Here is a 24,016-nt window from a genome sequence, read left to right as displayed (position 1 = left end):
GAAGGTTCTAGGAAAGTCCTTTTAATAATAAAATAATAAAAATATCTTAAAGCATAGGTAACACCCAAACCAAATACTACCTTCCTTCAACTTGGTCCCACCGTGGCCCCACACGGCTCACCCACATGGTACCAACCCGTGGTCCCCACTCCGTCTTATTTCCTTATTTTATTTTACTTCTTTTCTTTTACGACTACAACTTATTATTTATTTATTCCACTTAATATTTATTCATCTTATTATTTATTTATGACTACCCACATAAATATAAATATAAACTATTAATTAAAATACGGAGTATTACAATAACGGCTTAACAAATAACCGTTATCATTTTGTGTTATACATATGGTCAAACAATCAATACTGTAACTGTGACACCCCCATACACCAAGTGCCTTACCAGGACCACTCAGGTATAGGAACGTCACCATCTCGGTTACCCGATACAATGAATATCATAAGACAATAAAGAAACGTACTTTAAAAGTAAATATAGTTTAAGTGATTACATGTTCAAAACCAAAACTGATAGTCAACGGGAATACACCAATCGGTTGGTAAAATAGAAACGGTCGGTAATTACCTACCGATAGGCGGTAGGTAATTTGCTATTTCGGTCGGTAAATATTATAGTTCATATTATTTACAGCATGTTTTCGGTCGGTAATGAGATACTATGAACTACTTCCTACCAACCTGGCTACCCTTACCTTCATGTTGCAAATATACACATGTTAACACATAGAGACCATCAAATGCAAAACACCGTGTTGTTATACCAAAAGACGTCTAAAACCAATTGTTTTTATTAAAATACTCCAAAATATGGAGTTACACAATCTAATCCAACATCTTTAAAAAAGAATACTTTAATAGTCTAATACGTTTATATAATCTCTAATAGTCTAATACACATATACCCATGTGAGGTAATATTTGATCCGTCTTAAGCTAACCGTCGTAAGCTTTGCTTAAGACGGATAGTGCGATCTTAACAAGACTAGCTGTAAGGCTTATTATTACTACGGAGCTGATTGCCTTGACGATGTCTTTTCACAAGCTCATGTTATAGATTCCTTGATCTCTTGCTTAACCTGTACCTACAAAGAGAGGTAATTGGAACAAGTCTTTAATTATAACCATGATTACAACGTAAGATGAAAAACATCTTCACCTTCACTCGCAAAGCTGCACATCAAGAAACCGGGTTGGGTACGATTTGGGTACTTTTGGGTCACAAGTCTACCCTCAAAACGGGTTGGGTAAGATTTCGACAAGTCCACTTGTAACCAAAACACACCATTATCTTCTCACCTCATGAGGTCGTGTATACATTATACTGTGATACCCAAAACAACCTAATAGTTTTGCTTAATATATAACATGTTTGACAACTCAGATTTACCTTGTCTTAATATTTGACCTCAAATTTTCCAGCATGATGATCAGTCACGGTCACAGTTATAGCATCTTGCGCACTTTCAACCACAACCTGTTAAGAGAGTTAACAATGAGATCAGACACTCTTATCAAAATATGTAGAGTAATTGTTGGGATTAAAGCTTTTCACTATGGTAAACTATTAGACCAAAATAGAAACTTCAACGCTCCAATTGACAAAGTAAGTTAATAATCTATATATATATATATTTATAAAAGAAACTTTTTTCGAGCGATTCTAAGCTGTCCACATCATCGTTTTTAATATTAGTAAAGTATCGTGTGTAAGATCTCATATAAACTTATAGATTCTAAGCTGTCCACATCATCGTTTTTAATATTAGTAAAGTATCGTGTGTAAGATCTCATATAAACTTATAAGATTAAAAAATTCATCAAAAAATTCAACTTTAAATAAAAATCATTATTTAGAAACTTACCCTTGAGCAATAAAAATCGTGTGTAAGATCTCTTAAGTTTGCATACTTTGTTAGGATTTTTAGGATCCACAAAACCCTCAGGTTGTGTCATGAACACTTCCTCTTCCAGAAACCCGTTCAGGAAAGCGGTTTTGACATCCATTTGCCATATCTCATAATCATGAAATGCAGCAATCGCTAACATTATCCGAACAGATCTAAGCATAGCAACTGGTGCAAAAGTTTCATCATAGTGTAAACCATGAACTTGAGTGAAACCTTTTGCAACCAATCTAGCTTTGTAGACATCTTTATGTCCATCCATGCCGATTTTAATCTTGAATATCCACTTACACTGAAGAGATCGAACATCTTTAGGTAAGTCAACCAGGTCCCAAACCTGATTATCGTACATGGAATCCATTTCGGATTGCATGGCCTCAAGCCATAGCTTAGAGTCTGAACTCATAATAGCTGCTTTATAGGTCTTGGGTTCATCACTTTCTAAAAGTAAAACTTCATAGTCACCATCTTCCTCGATAATACCAAGGTATCTATCAGGCTGGCGACTAACCCTTTCTGACCTCCTAGGTTAAGTAGGAACAATAACTGATTCAGACGTAGAAGGAGCATCTTCCTGTATTGTCAAATCAGTTTGTGGCTCTTGAACTTCGTCAAGTTCAAATTTTCTCCCACTCTGTCTTCTAGAAATAAACTCTTTTTCTAGAAAGACAGCTTCACGAGCCACAAACATATTGTTCTCGTTACTATTGTAGAAGTAATATCCACAAGTTTCCTTAGGGTAGCCTACAAAAATACACTTTTCAGAACGAGGTGCAAGCTTATCGTCAAACTTGCTCTTGACATAAGCATCACAACCCCATACTTTCATGTATCGCAGATTCGGGACTTTCCCTTTCCATATCTCATATGGAGTTTTGTCAGTTGCTTTAGTGGGACTTTTATTAAGTGATTGTACAGTAGATAAAATGGCAAAACCCCAGAATGACTTAGGTAACTCTGTTTGACTCATCATCGATCGAACCATATCTAATAAAGTTCGATTCCTCCTTTCAGCCACACCATTTAATTGTGATGTGCCAGGAGGAGTTAACTGAGATACAATACCGCAGTTTATAAGGTGATCTTTAAAGTCATTGCTTAAATATTCCCCACCACGATCCGATCGTAATGCTTTAATCTTCTTATTTAATTGGTTTTCTACTTCATTCTGAAACTCTTTGAACTTATCAAAAGCTTCACTTTTATACCTCATTAAGTAGATATACCCATATCTACTCATGTCATCGGTAAAAGTAATGAAATAGTCATAATTACCTCTAGCAGTGACTGTCATTGGGCCATAAACATCGGTATGTATTAAACCCAATAACTCACTAGCTCGAGATCCTTTTCCTAGAAAAGGTGAACGAGTCATCTTGCCAATAAGACAAGATTCGCATGTACCAAATGATTCGAAATCAAAAGGTTTAATTACACCAGTCGACACTAGTCTTTTAATGCGTTTCTCGTTGATGTGTCCTAATCGACAATGCCATAAATAAGATAGATCAGGATCACCTGTTTTGAGTCTTTTATTATCTAAATGATAAACATCGTTGCAAGTATCTAGAATATAAATACCATTGATTGAAATAGCTTGACTATATACAATCCCATTAAGGGAAAAAGTACAACACTTGTCTTTAATTACAAAGGAAAACCCTTCTGTGTCTAACACAGATACGGATATTATATTTCTAGATAGCGTTTGTACAAAATAACAATTATTAAGATGTAACTCCAACCCCGAAGCTAAACTAAGTACATAAGTTCCTACAGAGACGACAACTACTTTAGACCCGTTTCCCATTCGGAGATCGACATCACCCTTGTTTAGCTTTCTTATGCTTTTTAGGCCCTGAAAATGATTACACAAGTGAGAACCACAACCAGTATCTAATACCCAAGTTGTATTTGAAGCATAATTTATGTCTATCATAAAAGATTCAGTTGAGAAATTACATGTCGGCTTCACAATGCCAGCTTTTATGTCATCCAGGTACTTTGTACAATTACGTCTGCAATGTCCCTTGTTATTACAATAATTACAAGTATCTTTAAGAGGATTACCCTTTATAGGTTTTTGCTTGGTAGAGCAATTCGCAATTGCTTTACCTTTGCCCTCCATCTGAACGGGCTTCTTACCTGCGTTCCTCTTAAACTACTTCTTCCCCTTCACGTTAATTGCAAGCACATCTTTCCTCGTACTCCCACTCAATCCCATGTCCTTCTCTGCTTGCACAAGCAGAGAATGGAGCTCATGTAAAATCTTTCTCATGTTTGTCATATTGTAATTTACCCTAAATTGGGTAAATCCCTTGACGTGCGAGAGAGAGTGGAGCACTCGGTCCACCACAAGTTCGTCGGGGATCTTGCATCCCAACCCCTCTAAAGTTTCTACGTACTCAATCATTTTAAGTACGTGTGAACTTACAGGTTGACCATCTTTGAGGTTAGCCTCAAAGAAACGAACAGCAGTGTCATACTGAATTATTTTCGGGGCTTGAGAAAACATAGTAGAAAGCCTCGAGAATACTTCATGTGCATCGCGAAACTTGACACATTGCCTTTGTAAAGCAGGATCCATTGAAAAAATCAAAACACTTTTTATTGCAGTGGATTCCTTTTTATAATTTGAAAAAACCTCCCTAACATCGGCAGTGGCCCTAGTACTAGGCGAAGGGGGAGAGGGATCGACAAGGTAGCGTAATTTGCCATCACCTGCGGCAGCTAATCGAAGTTGTTCTTCCCAATCTTTAAAATTACTACCGTCGGCTTTTAATACATATTTGTCCATAAAATAACGTAGCCATGAATCTCTAGCTATGGTGGCGGTTTCAGTAGTAGAAGTCATCGTGATTACTACAAAGGAAATAAAGGAAAGATTAACATTTATCGTCTAGAAATATTTAACTTGTGAAACTATTTAACAAGTTCCCATTTATATAATGATCTCCCACTGAATTATATAAATGATTCCAATATGCAATTTTATATAAACACGGGCACGGTGGACCGATTCAACCCATATTTATATAAATTTGGTGAGTCAACATTTTGACTGATTCTACTACTAGAACTCTTGGTTGACGGATTTTCTTAAAATCTATCTTTTAGCCCCAGAATAAATATGGGCACGGTGGACCGATTCAACCCATATTTATCCCGTTGAGTCCAACCAATTTTCACGCGTAATAACTTTTATTACCCTACTTACCCAACGTAAAAAGAGTGTACCTCGGTGATCCGAACCTACCTCTAATGAAGAAGGGATTCATAGGTGCTATTATTTGGTAAGGCTTAATCTCAATTTTAAACAAATGTGAGAGATCTTATCAATTTAATTGTCTATCACTTTTAAGTGAACAAAATTAGTGAATGCCAGACGATTAAATCGATAACAACAAAAAATAAAATATGTAGTGACGATTTGGCATGAATGCATAGAAGAATTAAAACAAACAAGTCCTAATATGGCCACCTAGTTAATCTAATTAACTAAAATTATTACACTTCGGAAACCAACTCCTTGGTCCCTTGAGTCTTCATAAATTGGCCTCCTTCTTTAGAATTTCGGAACGCCTTTTCGAAAACACTGTCTTCATGAAAACTCCGTCTTTAGAAGCTTCATCTAAGTACTAATAATTAAATTACATAACAATACCCTATTATACAATTTGTAATAAAATTAAAATAAAACTATTAATTAATTACAAATTAGGCGATGCGAAATCGCAATTAATTACAAAACAAGTCGATATTCCCTTACATTTTGGGAAATACCAACTTCTACCAATGGCCATATTAGGAAAAATTACATAATTATAATTCTAAAAAAACATTCATCTAAATGAATAATAAAATGCATTATGGAAAATGACATGCCAAATCGTCTAACTTACCAACAACGATCATTTGAGCTTGCTTTGACGGAATTTTTACCAATAAAAAATTCATAATCAATTCTTAAAACACTTTTAAGACTTGCTCATCATTCTAATCTGGTCTAATATCAAAATAATTATTCTCAACAATTATCTTGAATTTATATGGGAATTAAAACACAACTAGTTTTGTGACCCGTGAAATTCACGGGTTGTTCTGTTTCTAGTGTAATACTTTAGTGATTTAATACAATAACATACTATGATCAATTCAATTTACGGTTTTCATGTTTTAAGGGTTGTATAAATTCAATTAGTCTTTTATACAACATTTTATCAGAAATTAAAATTTCATACATTAGATATACTAAGATACCCCTATCAAAACTAAAGTAACTTAATGCAAGCTAAAATGAATTATTAATATAAGTATTCATATAATCAAATTAAACAAAACTATATTATCAAACAAAGATCCCCAAAAATAGAGCATCCTCACAAATTAGATATCAAAATTTCATCAACAATTCTGAAAATAACATAAAACACACAATTAAAAATGTTATGACAAAACTAACATTTCATACCCCCCATAAAATTGAAGCTAATACAATAATAAATTGCGGAACTAAAAATTTTAAAGCACCAACAACTTGAACAACAATTGGATCATTATTGCCGATACTTCACCTATTAAACAATATTATACAAAAAATGTTATGTCATCCCCTCAAATTTTCCACCTTTTTGGGATATTTCAAAATATATATAATAAATGCTCAAAAAATTATTAATCATCTACGGTTCCACGTTGATGTCACCAATCTTTAGTTAGTATGTAAAATATAATTGTTTAAGCAATCTTAGTATTTCACTTCTTCATATAATCTTCTTTCTTCATTAAATCATACCTATTAAAAAAAAGTAATATAATAATAGCGGAATTTGTTTTATGCAATATTATCGTTATTAAGTTAGTTTCACCTTAAGTTATGAAAAAAAGAGGAAATGATAATCAAATCGTAGAGATGTAAGTATATTTACCTTGGAAGAGTTTAACACAATAAATAATCTTGATAGCACCTAAATGAGAACAAAACAAACACATACGCGAAATTGAAAATATGAGGAACACTTCATAACCCAATGAAACTTCCAATAAAAAAAAAAATTAGTTAATAATATCGGTGACACATACCATTCTACTAACGATAGAGATAAGAAATTTTCTGCTTACAAATTTTGCCTTCCATAAAAAATATATAAATAATTGAGGATGCGTTTTATGGCTATTAAATATTATTTTTATCATTATTATCAAATTTAATATAGGTGTAAATAAAGATCAAGTTCATGACTTTTGAGCATCCATTTTTCATTATTATGAAGTTTAATATAAACATAAATATGGGAAAATGAGAGATGGTATGTACAAGGTTTGCATTAATAATAATAATAATAATAATAATAATAATAATAATAATAATAATAATAATAAATTATTATTATTATTATTATTATTATTATTATTATTATTATTAAAAAAAATTCATGTAAACTCCACTTTGCATGAAAGTCGTTTAAAAAGTTATCTTGTATATGTAATTAAAATATGACATATTGATGATGATAGATATTTTGGTTTTCCTTTTAATTATATTTATAAATTTGTAGATATTAGTAGCTTTATAATCCAAATTATTAGATTTTTTTATTTACTACATATCAGACCTTTTAGCTACTATCTTTATGGTTAAGGAGGAGTTAGATGAACAAATTGAATGATTTAAATGATGAGAGTAAATTCTTAATTTATTTTTATAATTTAAATCATGATCTTATGGTTTCCACACAAAAATATATTTTACTAAACCTTATAATGAGCTTTAATAAATTTATTAAAGTAGCTTTAATATTAAAATATAAATTAATAGAATTTAATTATGATAATCCTACATGGCAAAAAATTAAATGTATTAAGCTGCCTTTTAACTATATAGTTAAAATATGACATATTGATGATGATAGATATTTTGGTTTTCTTTTTAATTATATTTATAAATTTGTAGATATTAGTAGGTTTATAATCCAAATTATTAGATTTTTTATTTACTATATAAGACCTTTTAGCTACTATATTTATGGTTAAGGAGTTAGATGAACAAATTGAATGATTTAAATGATGAGAGTAAATTCTTAATTTATTTTTATAATTTAAATCATGATCTTATGGTTTCCACACAAAAATAAATATTACTAAACCTTATAATGAGGTTTAATAAATTTATTAAAGTAGCCTTAATATTAACAATATAAATTAATAGAATTTAATTATGATAATCTACATGGCAAAAAATTAAATGTATTAAGCTGCCTTTTAACTATATAGTTAAAATATGACATATTGATGATGATAGATATTTTGGTTTTCTTTTTAATTATATTTATAAATTTGTAGATATTAGTAGCTTTATAATCCAAATTATTAGATTTTTTATTTTCTATATAAGTCCTTTTAGCTACTATATTTATGGTTAAAGAGGAGTTAGATGAACAAATTGAATGATTTAAATGATGAGACTAAATTCTTAATTTATTTTTATAATTTAAATCATGATCTTATGGTTTCCACATAAAAAAAAATATTACTAAACCTTATAATGAATTTTAATAAATTTATTAAAGTAGCCTTAATATTAACAATATAAATTAATAGAATTTAATTATGATAATACTACATGGCAAAAAATTAAATGTATTAAGTTGCCTTTTAACTATATAGTATAGATTATATAGATTTATAGATGTGGCATTCGTAATGCACGCGTGGCTTTTTTTTCGCCTATGTGGCTTTGTCTACGTGGCCTTTTAAGGTTACCCTTTTAATATAGTTTTATAGATTGTGACAAAAAATGATATAATAATTCACAATTATCATACAAAAATTCCATTTAATATAAAAATTTATGGAAAAATAAATTTCAAAACCATAAATATTCTGGTCTTACACCAAAAATGCCATGCAAGTGAAAATATTTGTTTTTGAAATTTATTTAAAACGATTTCACAATTTAATCGGTAAAGCGACAATTTTTACGATTTAATTCTAAATCAAACCATAAAAATAGAAATGACTTAAAATAAAATTTTTTACATTTTGGAAAAATTTCCAGGAGCTAAAAATTCAGAAATTTTGAGCCCTAAAGTTAAATCAATATTTATTTACAAAATAACCATTATTTACCCATTTTTATCAAATAAAAATCAATAAACTACCTAAATTAATCACATTAACCTAAAGTATCTACTTATCTCATAAATAGAACATGCATGTGGTTATTTATAAATAAATATGCATAAAATTAACATGCAATCAATTTTAATTAACTCTTAGTTAATTTTAATGCATTTTTACTCAATTTTATGCCAATTTAAGTTATAAAAAGTGGAAAAATTTAACAAAAATCAAATTTTCGTCCCATATCATCCTAAGACCAGATTATTTACATGCAAGACTATATTATGTGATAAAACCAATTTTAGTAACATAATACAAATTTTATTAATTTATCTCATAAATTACTAAAATCGTCTTAAGACAACATGCATGTATTTAACAATGTTCTGATACCACTTGTTAGTTAGTTAGACCAAATTAATACTCATCTTATGATATTAAAATTACAAATTAATTTAAAGTGGTCTAAATCTACATGCATGCAAGTAAAAGTATAAAAGAATGGTTTTAAACCATCTTAAGACAAAAGTTCCTTACATTGCTATAAGGCAAAATATGGGCACTACAAAGGTCTCCTACCTTTATAGTTCTTGAGCTATGCAACTATGAATGATCCTCCAAGAACACCAATTACCAATATAGGTAATCTCCTTTGGTGGCACCCAAGATTAACCCAAAATACTACTAAAATTAATAACTAGTTAATAGTAGTAGTAACCTTGTAATTTTATATTTGATGTAATAATTAATATTATTACTTTGATAATATTATTAGTTAGTTTTTATATGTGTTTTAAGATGAAAATGATGAACAAAATAAGAAGAAAAGTTGGTCTTCAAAGGGGATGATGAAACCGGTTTTGGCAACTAACAAAGACCAAGTTTTTCTTCTAATTTTTCCAACTAATGAATGAGTGAATATTGGTGTATTTATAGGTAAATGTGGGAGACAAATCATAGTGGAAAAACCATCTAAATAGACACATGAATGCCCTTATAAAAACAAAAACATGTGGACTACTTATGGTCCATTTCGGTTTTCGACATTTACCCCACAAATGCTTATATGTCTTATATTTAATTATCTTACATAATTAAATATTAATTTAATTATTTAACCCTTAAATAATATAAATTAACTACCAATGACTACTTAACTATTAAGTAATCATAAGACCATATTATCGACATACAATGTGTCAATATTAACCCATTTAGCTAATTTTACAACCTCTTGTAAAATATAATAGCTAATTGATTCTACCTCAAAACATATACACATATCGTATAAAATTAATTAATTAATAATTAATTAATAAATTCTAATCATTTAAATATCTCATAATTAAATAATAAATCTCTTTGTCCCGAGTTCGTAACCCGTCATCAAATAATACATTTATGTGACTAACTAAGAGTCAAATAATACAAGGAATTAATTATCCCGTATCTCATACAAACAATTAATTTATTCTATTTGGGCGTCATCCTATAGGTGTGACCTAAAGGGATCAGCTGATCACCGCCGTCACACGACAGTAATGTCAAACTCTCGTCAGCCAATCATTACCGATTAACGATGACCAGCTGACAAATAAATAAATAAATCCCTGATATTCCTTTTACAAGATTTATTATGTAAACGCACTTATTGTGGAGGACACTACTCCAACAGAAAGTGGCTATTCTTTTGTAGATGCATCCATTATTTGATTTTGTGTGCTTAATGTTTGGATGTGTCGCCATTTTGGCAAGACCCACCTTGCCTTGCAAGAAGGCATCCTACCTCATGGTTGTCTTGTTGTGAGTTGAAGGGGCGGTGTGAGACCCGCTAATTGTCTCATATCGGCTATGTTATTAGGTTAGTTTAAATAATGGTCCTAGTCTTTGTCACCTCTTTACTCGGGACGAGCAAAGGTTCGGTTTGGGGATATTTAATATGACCATAATTAGAGCATATTTAGTCCCCGAATTAGCCTTATTCCCATGCTTTTTAGTGCATATTTGGGTCATTTATTGTCTTTAGTTCTTTGTTTTGCATATTCTTTGAGGTTTTGATCCCTTGGTAGGAAAGGAGTGCAAACCTTGCATTTTCATGGCAAAACGAGACTAAATTGATTGAATTCAATGACCAAGCATCAAGGAGAGACAAGATTAGAAGGCCTTTGTACATACTATAGTAGATGGGCAATGATGAGAAAAGATCCTTGCATCTCCGAGGAAATCCCCAAGGATCTTATGAAGAAAAAGGAAGAAAAGAAGAAGAAACAAGACTGCCCAGCAATCCGTGCGGATTGTCCTGAAGACGCCCGTCTCCATCACCACAATCCGTGCGTCTTCTCCACAAGACGCCCGGGCAGCAGCTCCAGAAGACGCCCGTCTTCACCCCAAGACGCCCGGGCAGAGACCACAGAATCCGCCCGTCCCGTGCTAAAGACGCCCGGATTCCAAGGCAGACCAATTTCGTTTCTTCAAGCTTCAAGAAAAATGCACATCTTTTTCTAGAGACCGGCGTTTCCTTAAGTAGGGACTTAATCGTCATTTAAGCCCTTAGTTAACCCTAATTCACACACCTAATCCCCATTATAAATACCCTATTAGTCTAATTAGAAGAGCATGTTCTTCTTAGCAATCTTTAGTGTAGTTAATATCAATCAAATCTCTCTTTAATGTTGTAATCAACAATTAATCAAGTTTTAATACAAGTTTTATTTCCTTAATGTCTCTCTTGTTCATCCTTTATTTTGGGTAATTGAAGATTATTTGGGTTATTATTGGGAGATTGACAACCTCTCAATCAAGCATCAAGTACTTCTTTTATTCTTTGCTTTATTATTGGAATCATTAGTAGGTATAATTCTCTTAATCCCTTTTTAATTATTATTAATTACTTTCATTTATTCATCATGTTTCACTTTGTTGGTATGATTGACAACCTTGCTAGCATGTTCAACATGATAATGAGTGAGTAGTCACTTAGCTAGGGTTAATAGGTAATTAGGGGAAACCAACATGGGGAATGATTCATGCTTAAATTAATATGCTTTCATGGTTTATTTTCTTGCTTGTTATGATCTCAACTCATGCACATGTTATGTTTGATGAAACGCGAGCCTATGAATCCTTACATTTTTTACCCATCACCTATCTTTTCAATGAGACTTGTAAGACATAAACCAACTCGAGTCTCATTAGACCATGCATGTTGTTGAGTAGGGAAGACTAACTCGACTTGTAGGTGTTGTACAATCTAATCGATTCGGCTCCGGGACCCAAACTTTCCTAGGATTGTAAGATATAAACCAACTCGATCCATCACAAAAATAATTGCTTGCTTATAATTTGAGAACATGTTTGTATGATCAATTCCCATGAATCCCCTATGACCCCATGACACCCTAGTGCTTTTTATCAATTGTTTACAACCCTTTTAATTCATCTTTCTTGTTTACTTTCATTGCTATTTAGTTTAGTGACCTTCTACATCAACCCCAATTGTGACACCCCTAAGACACCGCTAGTTGCAATAGAAATCTCATCTCAATTCCCGTCCCTTGGGATCCGACCTTTACTTGCCTCTTTACTAATTGTAGAGTTGTTTGTGAAGTTATAAATTGTGTTTTGGTCTAGGTGCTCCTAACGACAAGTAACCGAAAGATTTTAGATACACGACCATACGTATACTATATAGAAATAAACTTTTAAGCAAGTAAGCAACAAGTTAAAATTTAACAGGTTAAAGTGTTACATTAATCTCATGTTTTGAGTATATTGGTATTAATAATAGCATGGAGACATGTACAGCTTGGAAAGAAGAGTTCAACAATGTATTTTTAAAATTGCATTCTTAGGAAATGTTTATGCAATCTATGTTTATAAGCAACAAGTTATATGATCGAATAGTTAAATTACTACAGAAAAAACATAGGAGCAAAAAAAAAAAAAAAAAAAAAAAAAAAAAAAACTGGCAGCTATTCGTCTTTTATTTTCTAAATAATAAGGAAAGTTAACACTTGATCGAATCTATCAAAAACCACCTTTAAGCAAAAAAAAAAAAAAAAAAGTCATTGTCGTTTAGTTATATAATCGAATAGTTAAGTCACTACAGAAAAAACATAGGAGCAAAAAACAAGTAATTCTGCCAGCTCTTCGTCTTTTATTTCCTAAGTAATAAGGAAACTTAACACTTGATCGAATTTATCAAAGACATTTTTTTTGGAAAATCTGGCTGACCTTTGTCTTTTATTTCCTAAATTATAAGGAAGGTTAACACTTGATCAAATTTACAAAAAACAACCTTTGTGCAAGTGTATATATACCAAAGAATGGCTGATCAAGGCAAGAGAGAATTAAAATTAAAATTAAAAGTAAAAATAAACAATCGCAGAGAGCTCAGTAACGAATAATTTAAATTGTAGGAATAGAAAAAGAAAGAACACAGAGGTCATTGAAAGAAGACAAAGAAGGAAAACCATTGCAGGTAAGAACGAGAAAAGGGTAACATACCTGGGTTTAAGTTTACCGGAGTATACCTGCAAAAGATGTAATGCCATTATGTGGTATGAAGAGAGGGTAAAAAAGACAAGTACAAGGGGTAACGTCAATTTCAACTTGTGTTGTAAGGAGGGGCGGGTCCAACTAAAAAGGCTAAAGGAAGCGCCAGAGTTCCTCGGGAAATTGTTGGACTACAACGGAGGCAAAGACATTATACACTTCCAAAAACATATAAGGATATACAATTCAAGTTATGCTTTTACTTCAATGGGGGCTAAGATTGATAAAACAATTAACACACGACCTGGGCCATACGTGTTTCGAATAAGTGGGTAGGTATATCATCGTATAGGGTCTCTTCTCCCCGTGGTAGAACAACAACCGTCCTATTTACAGCTATATGTATACGACAGAGACACAGTGATAAAGATGAGGTCAGACGCAATTACCAAACAGGCAGACAACCACACATTAGATGAAAGTATACTATCAGGGATAAAGGAGATGTTGGATGAGGTGAATCCTTTGACTCAGACCTTTCGTATGGCACAACAAAGACTGAAAACTGATGAGAATCAATGTATGTCAATAAGACTGTTGGGTACTCGGCCGGAAAAAGATAGAACATACAATAGCCCAACAACATCTGAAATCGCAGCTCTTATAGTCGGGGACACCGGAGGCGATACCTACGGTAGAGATATTATTGTTGAATATAAAAGCGGAGATTTAAAGACTATCAGCGAGCTGCATCCTTCATTCATGGCCTTGCAATACCCAATCCTTTTCCCCTATGGGGAAGACACTTTCCACATAGGAATTCCGTATATTAATGAAGGGCAAAAAAATAAAATAAAGAGAGGACATGTAACGATGCGAGAATACTACGTGTACAGGATACAACAACGATTAACGGAAGGTCAGGCACTGATCCGTGGGGGACGACTGTCGTTCCAACAATTCTTGGTCGACTGTTGTTGTGCAATGGAAACAGAGAGATTGTGGTACATTAAAAGAAACCAACCTATCTTTCGATGTGTGATGTTAAATAACTTGTGTGACGCCTTTACAAAAGGGGATTTTTTAGGTGCAACGGTAGGGAAGAGTATATTTCTACCTGCTTCATTCACGGGTTGTCAGAGGTACATGTAACAATATTATCACGATGCGATGGCGATATGTAGATGGTACGGAAATCCTCATTTATTCACCATCTTTACTGCCAACCCGAAGTGGCCAGAGGTGATAGCTATGTTGAACCACATAGAAGGCCAAAAGCCAGAGGACCGCCCAGATATTATCGCACGGGTGTTTAAGCTAAAGCTAAGACAACTGATGGACTGTCTTAAAAAAGACAACTACTTCGGCACCGTCGTAGCTGGTAAATTTTACATAATTGCAAATTAATTTAAATTTGACATGGTAGGGGTATATCTTATCAAGGTTTTGGGTTGCAATTGTGCAGATGTCTATACAATAGAGTTCCAGAAAAGAGGATTGCCTCATGCGCACATACTTTTATGGCTGCAAAAAGACGAGGTAGAGCTCTCTACACAATATATTGACAGCATAATACACGCAGACATTCCAGACAAAGACGCACAACCGGAGCTATATGAAGCAGTGTCACGATTCATGGTGCATGGACCTTGTGGGGAGGATAACCCAAGTTGTGTATGTATGGTGAATGGTAGTTGCAGCAAAAAATACCCAAAACAATTCAATGAGGAGACAACGTTTGAGTAATGGTTATTCGGTCTATCGGAGGCGACTTGATAAGAGGTAATTAACTTTCCTGTAAGACGTATAATCTCTAATAATTTATGTACTGCTACAAAGATAATGATGATGACTGCCACCATCAAATGGGAAAAATAAAATGGCCTATGCATTAAAAATAATAAACCACACCGAATATTATTACCTTACTCACAGCTTGGATGTTTTGCAGATTCATCAAAAAGGGCAAATCTAACTTGGACAATAGATCAATCGTGCCATACAATCCCGGTTTAATTCTAATGTTTGATAGTCATATTAACGTTGAGTGGTGTAATACTGCAAGGGCAGTCAAATATTTATTCAAATATATTGCCAAGGGTGCTGATAAGGCTACTATGTTAATTAAAAAAAACCCAGAAGATGAGGTACATACATACTTAGATTGTAGATACTTATCTGCAAGTGAAGCTGCATGGAGAATATTTGAGTTTGACATCCAGGAGAGAAATCCATCGGTAACACTCCTTCCTGTACACCTAGAGGGAGAACAAGCAGTCGTGTTAAAAGACTTTGATAATGTAAAGGTAGTTATTGATGAGGCTAATGAAACAGATACAATGTTGACAGCGTGGATGAGTACAAATGCAAGATGCATAGAGTCACGGACATTAACATATGCACAATTCCCCACTCGATACGTTTGGAAAGAGGGGCGGTGGGAAGAAAGAAAACAAGGAAAGTGTATCGGCAGAATAGCATACGTTCATCCCACTGCGGGAGAGAGGTACTATCGTCGTCCTTAATTTAGTAAAGGGGGCAACGAAATTTGAGGATTTAAGGACAATAGATAAGCATGTGTACCCAACTTACAAGGATGCATGCTATGCACGTGGTTTACTGAGCGATGACAAAGAGTGGAACGATGCAATGAATGAGGCGAACCAATGGGCAATGTCATCTCAGTTCCGAGAACTCTTTATTACGATGCTTATATTTTGTGAAGTAACAGACATAGGAGAATTTTGGATTAAAAATTATGACATGCTCTCTGATGACATTGAGCGAAGGAAGCGTAAGCAATTTGGTCATCCAGGTTTGGAGCTCAGTGATGAAGCAAAAAGGTCATACACATTAATAGAGATAGATAAAGTGCTCATGAAGTACGGAAAGAGGCTAAAAGATACAAAGGATATGCCACAACCTGAGTTCACGTGTATTGAGGGCATGGAGAACAGGCTAATCAGAGAGCAAAGAATGTACAAAACTAGACAACTCGAATGGCAAGAAAAGCTACATAAACTCAATTGAGACCAACTTAAGGTATATGAGGTAGTAGTAGACGCGGTAACAAGTAATGATACGAGGGAGTCTGAAAATGTCTTTTTTTGGTACGGCCATGGTGGTACAGGGAAGACATTCTTATATAACACTATCTCAGCGAAGATCCGATCAGAGAACAAGATTATCCTCAACGTCGCATCATCAGGTATGTGAGCACATACGTGCATCTTACATAATAAGTGAAAGAATGTTTTGCCCAGGTAAAGTTGATATTAGTATAAATATTAAATTAAATTTACTAATCCCAGTAAATTGTTTTCAACTTAGGTATTGCTGCTCTTTTACTTCCTGGTGGACGGACAACACACAACATGTTTGAGATACCCGTTGAGTTGTTCGATGATTCAACCTGCAATATCTCACAGAGAACTCAGCTAGCCGAGCTACTTCGTCAAACGCCCTTAATAATATGGGTCAAGGCACCGATGGATCATAGATTTGCTTTTGAATCCCTAGACCGGACAATGAGAGATATCGTTGGGTGCAAGGACTCACAGGGAGAGTCAAGGATGTTTGGGGGAAAGGTTGTATTGCTTGGGGGTGACTTCAGACAGGTCTTACCTATAGTGGCCAAGGGAACAAGACAAGATATTGTAAGAGCGTCACTAAATAGATCTTATAAATGGAAAGAATGCAAGGTCTTTGTTCTCAGGGAGAGCATGAGAGTTCGTAACTTGGATACGGCCACTGATCGGAACAAAAAGTTCAATGAATGGTTAATAGCCATGGGTGAGGGGAGACTAGAAACTAAGGCAGAGGATCATGAAGATGAGGCCACATGGGTAAAGATCCCAGATGAGTTTGTTTTCAACACGGGGACATTTAACATCAAGGCGGCGGTTGATGAGATTTACCCAGACTTTGAGCAAAAGCGTCTTAACAGCCTATACCTAAGGGAAAGAGCAATACTTACACCTTTAAATGAGACAGCAGACACAGTTAATGATTATATGACTAATCTTATACCAGGTACTTATATAACCTATAATAGCTCCGATGAGATATGCACATCATCAACGGAATGTGAAGATCAGTTCACAGCGTACCCGATTGAATACTTAAATACTCTCAAGTTGCACGGTCTACCAAATCACGAACTAAAATTAAAGGAAGGGATGCCGGTGATGCTCCTAAGGAATATTAACCCAACGAAAGGATTGTGTAATGGAACTCGCCTTATTATAACCCGAGTCGATAAATTTCTCATTGAGGCGGACATAATAACTGGTTCGCAAGTTGGAAAACGTGTTCTAATCCCAAAAATAGTAATTACTTCAAACGAGCACAAGATTCCGTTTGTTCTAAAAAGGAGACAATATCCATTGAGGCCGTGTTATGCTATGACAATAAACAAAAGTCAAGTCAGTCGCTCACTTTTGTAGGCGTTTTCCTACCTAAGCCCGTCTTCAGCCACGATCAATTGTATGTGGCAGCGTCAAGGACGACTTCTCCAGAGGGATTGAAATTCTTTATTGAGGATAGTAAGCAGAAATACAAAGGATATACAAAGAATATAGTCTATAAGGAAGTATTTACAAACTTACCGGTTGTATTTTAAGTGTTTATTATGACCACAAACAATCAACCATATATTAATAAGATGAATTTATAACTTAGTTATGTCTAAAAGTATTTAAAAAATCCAATAATATGCGAGTAAGAAGTATATACCTTAAATTTGACCACACATGCTACGATGCAACTGATGCTACAATCCCGTTCCCACCATTATTTACACCAGAAGTTCACCAAGCAACACCAACGGATCAACCTCCGAACATAGCCTAATTCGATATGCGTTAACAATAAGAGGATGTTATAGAATTTGGTATAATAATAAAAAATCAGTTAATGGAGCAAGGACCCATGGACAATAATTCAATAACTAACACACAAATTGTCATTTATGAGATGTGAGATCAACCCTTATACATTAGCAATTCCCATTGTGTGAAAAGATAGCTTAAGTGAATAACTTATTACAACGAGGGACCGTCTCATAGTGTGAGACCGTCTTATTCTAAAATTTGTGGATCTTATATTATGAGATAGTTTAATTGCGTACACCGTTGATAACAAAAGAAATAATCCATCTTACGCATGAAGAGGACACACAAAACCAGATATTTGGGAAATGGGATTATAGTACCAAAATCATACAAGAGATAATTAATAGGTAGATCGGGATGAACATACCGGATAATGACACGGACAGAGTTCAGAAACAGTAGAATAAGGAGGAACGGGATCGGTCAATAGAGCCAACAGGAGGAAGGTGAGGAATGAGGAGGTAGCTGAAGACTGAGTTAGGTGTATCTAATTTTAGCTTTTAATTTTTTTTAAATTTTTTACATTGACAACTGTTTATGAGTTTATCGTTAGGTGTATCTAATATAAGCTTTTTATTTTTTTAAAATTTTTTTTTATTGACAACTGTTTATCCGTTTTTTGGTGGTAAAGAATGGAGACCGTCTTTTATTTATCAGTCCGTCTCACTATCCGTCCATTACTATAGACGGACACTATCTGTCTATTACAATAGACGGATAGTGTCCTTCTCACAAGTTAATATGAATAGTGCAAGTGGGCGTATCCATTCACCACACAAAGAGGGAAACTGGATCGGTAAAGGGGGAAGGTAAGGAGGTAGATGAAGAATGAGTACTATTGCTATAAACGGAGAGTATCCCTCTCACAAGTTAATATGGGTAGTGTAAGTGCGGGTATCCATTAACCACCCACTTTAATTTGTTAGAGGGCCATTATCCGTCTATAGCTATAGACGGATAGTGCCCGTCTATAATGAGAATTTGTGTTTATCTAATTAGAGTGAATAATTTGTAAAAAGATATTTTGGACGATTTCATATGTTTCATTTCATCCAGACAAATGGTCATAAGAAAAAAATAAGATATTGAAGAGAAGATAGAAGGGTGAGAGATAACATTGGAAGCTTTGAATGAGGACACACGAATAATGCATTTACGGTTCAATAAGGTGTGTTACAATTGGCATGGATCGTCTGTTTTAGGTAAGTAATACAATTTGTATGATTCGGAGGGAGTATAAACATGGATTTTAAACAAAAGCAAAACATAAAAAAAAAATCATCTTATTACTATTTGAAGGGTAGATATATAGTCCAAACAAAATAGTCCCTTGGTTGATTGTGACACGAGCCGACTCTTTGCTTTCACGCATGTAAGTATCATAATAGTAACACCTCATCGATAATATTTTATCAATTGGTTTAAAAATAATCAATGTAATTGACCGTACGAAGTACGGGCTTTAAAACTAGTACTCTTTAAACAAATTTAGTAATGAAGCTTATGAATACATGATTCGTAAAAGGACAAGAAGGCCGAGCAAAGAAACTAGCTTACTAACTGCAGGTATACTAACATCATAAGAAGGTATAAGTTTAACAATTACCATAATAAGAATGTATACTAACAATAAAACATCAAGTTTTAACCATCACCTCATAAAAAGATATAAAATTAACATCATAAGAAGGTATAAGATTAACTATTATCAAAATAAGAAAGTAAACTAACATCAAAGCATCCAAATTTCAACATCACAACATCATAAAAAGGTATAATATTAACATCATAAGAAGGTATAATATTAACATCATAAGAAGTTATAAGATTACCATCTAACCAATTTGCACATATAAATTAAATTGGCATACTACAAATTCACATTAGTGATGGAAGAAGTTCACGATGGAGAATGTGGTCCTCACATGAGTGGACCCATGATGGTAAAGATAATCACGCGTCTAGGATATTACTGGATGACAATGGAGTCAGATTGTATTAAGTACGTCAGACATTGCCATAATTTCCAGATTTTCGGGAATGTGCAACATGTCCCTCCCTCAATGCTTTACACCATGACATCTCCTTGGCCATTTTCTGCTTGAAGAATCGACATCATTGGGAAGATCACCCCAGCTGGAACAGAAGGTCACTGTTTCATTTTGGTGGCTTTCGACTATTTTACCAAATGGGTCGAGGCAGCATCCTAAACTCCTCTTACAGCTAAACATATGGCCAAGTTCATACAAACCAATATCATCTGTCGATATGGTTTCCCACATGAGATCATCAGTGACAATGGGTCACATTTCCAGGCCGAAGCTGCACAATTGCTAGCCAAATACAAAATCAAGCACCACCATTCCTCGCCTTATAGACCCCAAACTAACGGCGCTGTGGTGGCGGCTAACAAGAATGTCGTCATGATCCTCAAGAAAATGATCGACAATTATTGAGATTGGCCTAGCAAGATACCTTTTGCACTATGGGGATATCGCACATCAGTTAGGACGCCCACTGGAGCTACTCCTTTCTTTTTAACCTACGAAATGGAAGCTGTGCAACCAGTTGAATTAGAAATCCCATTCCTACGCATTTTGCCCGAAAGTCAAATCCCAGAAGCTGAATGGAATAGGGATAGATATGAGGAACTCATCCTCTTGGATGAATGAAGGTTGCGCGAATTACATAATGTGCAGACATGTCAGACACATATCAAACGAGCCTTTAAGAAACGGGTTAAGCCCAGGAACATCAAAGAAGGAGATTTGGTGCTCAAATCAATCAGAGCTCTCCTACCTGTCGATCCACGAGAAATGTTTAAACCTAACTGGGCCAGACCTTTCTTAGTCAAGTCCATACTCTCAGGAGGTGCGGTTAGGATTACAGACCTATTACTTTATTATATGATCACTCCAATTATGCAACAAATTTACAATCATTGTAAACTACTTTTCTAAGACGGCTTGATATAGAATACAAAATTATATAAATACCACCGAAAGTTGTACAAATTAACCAACATGCATGTTCGACTTACGACAGCCACGACACTTTCTTACATTACGTAAACATGACTCACATGATATATATTTATATATGCAACCATTGAACCTCGCGTAACTCGAAACAATATGCTTTACCATCTTAATTTATATACATAGCGTTGAAAATTGTATAAATCGTACGACCACACGCAATAATATAACCACCGTTGAGGCTAAACAATGATGTAAGACACCCACAACGAGAAATAATATAACAACATTTAAAGATATGATGATTCAACCAAATTTTAAAACGAAAAGTAGCTGTAACAGTGATACTTGATCGAGTTGGTTAGGCGCTCGATCGAGCTGGGCTTACTCGATCGAGTTCATCAGCTACTCGATCGAGTAGGCTGAGATCAGAACACTCCCCCAATATCACCCCTACAGTTACTCGATCGAGTCAGGGGCACTCGATCGAGTAGCCACAGGTCCAGATTCGCCCTAAAACGCCATATTAAGACCAAACAATCATATAAACACGAGTCGGGATACTCTCTCGACCCCAAAATCCTGCATAAACAGTCTAAAAGTACTCAAAATACGGCCTTATGGCCAACATACATACCAAAGTCTAACAAAGTACCAACCAAATAAGTACTAAAAACTACAAATCCATGAAACGATATATATATATATATATATATATATATATATATATATATATAAAGAGAAAAGGAGTATCATCACTCCACTTCCTGATCATCCATCACCTCGTCACCAACGTCACCATCTGATGTGCCCGCTCCAGCTGCGTCCTGACCTGCAACTTCACCCATGCCAGCATCTGCTCCCACACGCCATGGGGCTAAGCAACCGTAAGGATATGACTGAGGCGCTCCCCAAGTAGACCTCTCCACTCCGTAAGAGTGGAAAACTCCATTGTCGTTCCCAACGCCCCTCCACCAGACGGGTTGGGCTGCCTCGGTCCCGATTCCCTGCACATATGCCATCTCATGGAGATTCCGGAGTATCAAGGTAGTAGACACCCTCTCCGTGAGCTCGCTCGCTCTCATGTCAAGGCTATAGAAGGGAGGGTAACCGGGGTACTGGTAGTGTGGAGGCACAGGATACTCCGGCTGGGTCTCAGTCGCCCTCTACCTCACTCGTCGTGGTCCTCTCCCCACTCTAGGCAGGGCATCCTCAGGTCTAACACGATCCCCTTTCGTCGGCTCAGGCATCACCTCCAAGATATCCAGGTCAATGAGGTACAACTGCCTCTCAGGAACATCCTCATCCTCATCATCAGAATCGGCAGCCACTACTGCCGCCGGTAAAGGCTCGGTCTCGGGAAGGTGCTCGGGAGCAGGTATCTTCATCCAACTCATCCCCCAAACCCTCCATGCCAACCCACCATCCTCAAAAGTCCTCAACCACTTGAGATCGAGAAAGTACTCATGGTCCAAGGTAGGGACCGCTGGAGTCAAGGGTGTATAGGCCGAGGAGGCCTCAAAGGTGGTAAGCCTCTCTGCCAACCGAGTGGCAATCGCTCCACAGCTCAGAAAACGAGCGTCAGAAGAGGCCATCAAGACCAAGCTGGCACACACTATGTCCGGAGCACTAAAGGTGACTCTCTGGGATCGGGTGGGGTTAAGGTAGGCCGCAAGCAACATCACCTCGTGTGAGTTAAGATTACTCACATCCTTCCTCTCATAAAGCAAACAGGTCAAAGCACGGAGAAAGATCTTTAAGGTGACATGTTGAATATCATTAATCAATATGTTGCTAGAGGTGCGGGGCGGGTTTGTCGGTAAAGCAAGGCATAAGGCTACTAGCCCCACACTCAGTCGGGATGTTCCTAAGAGCTCCCTTCGCAGGTCTAGCCAAGCCGAGGTGAGTGGCAAACATATCAATGGTAAGGAAGAAACTGGTGTTCATGAGGGGGAATTCAACGGTCTGTTCCACCGCATCATACCTGAAAGAACTCGTGAACTCAAGGATCAAAAAAGCATAAGAGTGTTTTCGGAGTCGGTACAACCCAGTCATGCCCAAGGTCTCGAAAATATGCCTAACATCACTCTCAATCCCCAGGTCAGTCAAAAGAGTGGTGTCAATACAACGGGTGGGTCGCATACGACGTCTCTGCAAAGCAACAACAATATCTCTTTGTGTAAAGTCCACAAAGACAACAGAAGGGTACTCAGGCACTACTGGGACCGTAGGTCCCCCACTCCCCTCACCCACTTCGGGCTCAGAAGCCCTCCCTCTTTTGCTCTGACGGGTTCTCATATTTGGTCTTGGCATCTGTTTTTAACACACATTTTAGATACACAACAACACATACTTGAAACACATAAACCTTCATATAAGGACATTTAGAAGAATCACTATGTACACACTTTTACCAAACAATCCAGAAATTGCAATTATAAGCTCTTAAAACGTCGTCAGACGGTCTCACAGCTTCAACTAATTATGACAAGCATGGTATCAATTAACAACCCAACTACAAATTTTAAAGATTACACTTCAAAATAGTTCCACAATTAAACATGTTTCACAATTTATATGGACGAATTTCAGTTTGGGGCACTTT

At 35.3% G+C, this 24,016-nt stretch overlaps 1 long non-coding RNA gene across 2 annotated transcripts; it reads right to left on the bottom strand.

The window, feature by feature from the left end:
* Positions 1-6,215: 6,215 nt before the first annotated feature.
* On the bottom strand, positions 6,216-18,947 carry LOC141596980 (uncharacterized). 2 transcript variants are annotated; one of them, XR_012522652.1, is made up of 7 exons: positions 18,801-18,947; positions 18,276-18,388; positions 15,701-15,799; positions 15,466-15,599; positions 13,554-13,579; positions 6,854-6,892; positions 6,216-6,499 (listed from the first exon to the last, which is right to left on the bottom strand). It is a non-coding gene; the product is annotated as an uncharacterized LOC141596980 (long non-coding RNA). The 2 variants fall into 2 exon arrangements; XR_012522651.1 differs by lacking the exons at positions 6,216-6,499; positions 6,854-6,892 and having other exon boundaries at positions 13,112-13,579.
* Between the last annotated feature and the right edge of the window lie 5,069 nt (positions 18,948-24,016).

This window comes from Silene latifolia, chromosome 8, assembly GCF_048544455.1.
Source record: "Silene latifolia isolate original U9 population chromosome 8, ASM4854445v1, whole genome shotgun sequence".
Taxonomy (NCBI): Eukaryota; Viridiplantae; Streptophyta; class Magnoliopsida; order Caryophyllales; family Caryophyllaceae; genus Silene; species Silene latifolia.
This window is presented reverse-complemented; position numbering and strand designations above follow the sequence as displayed.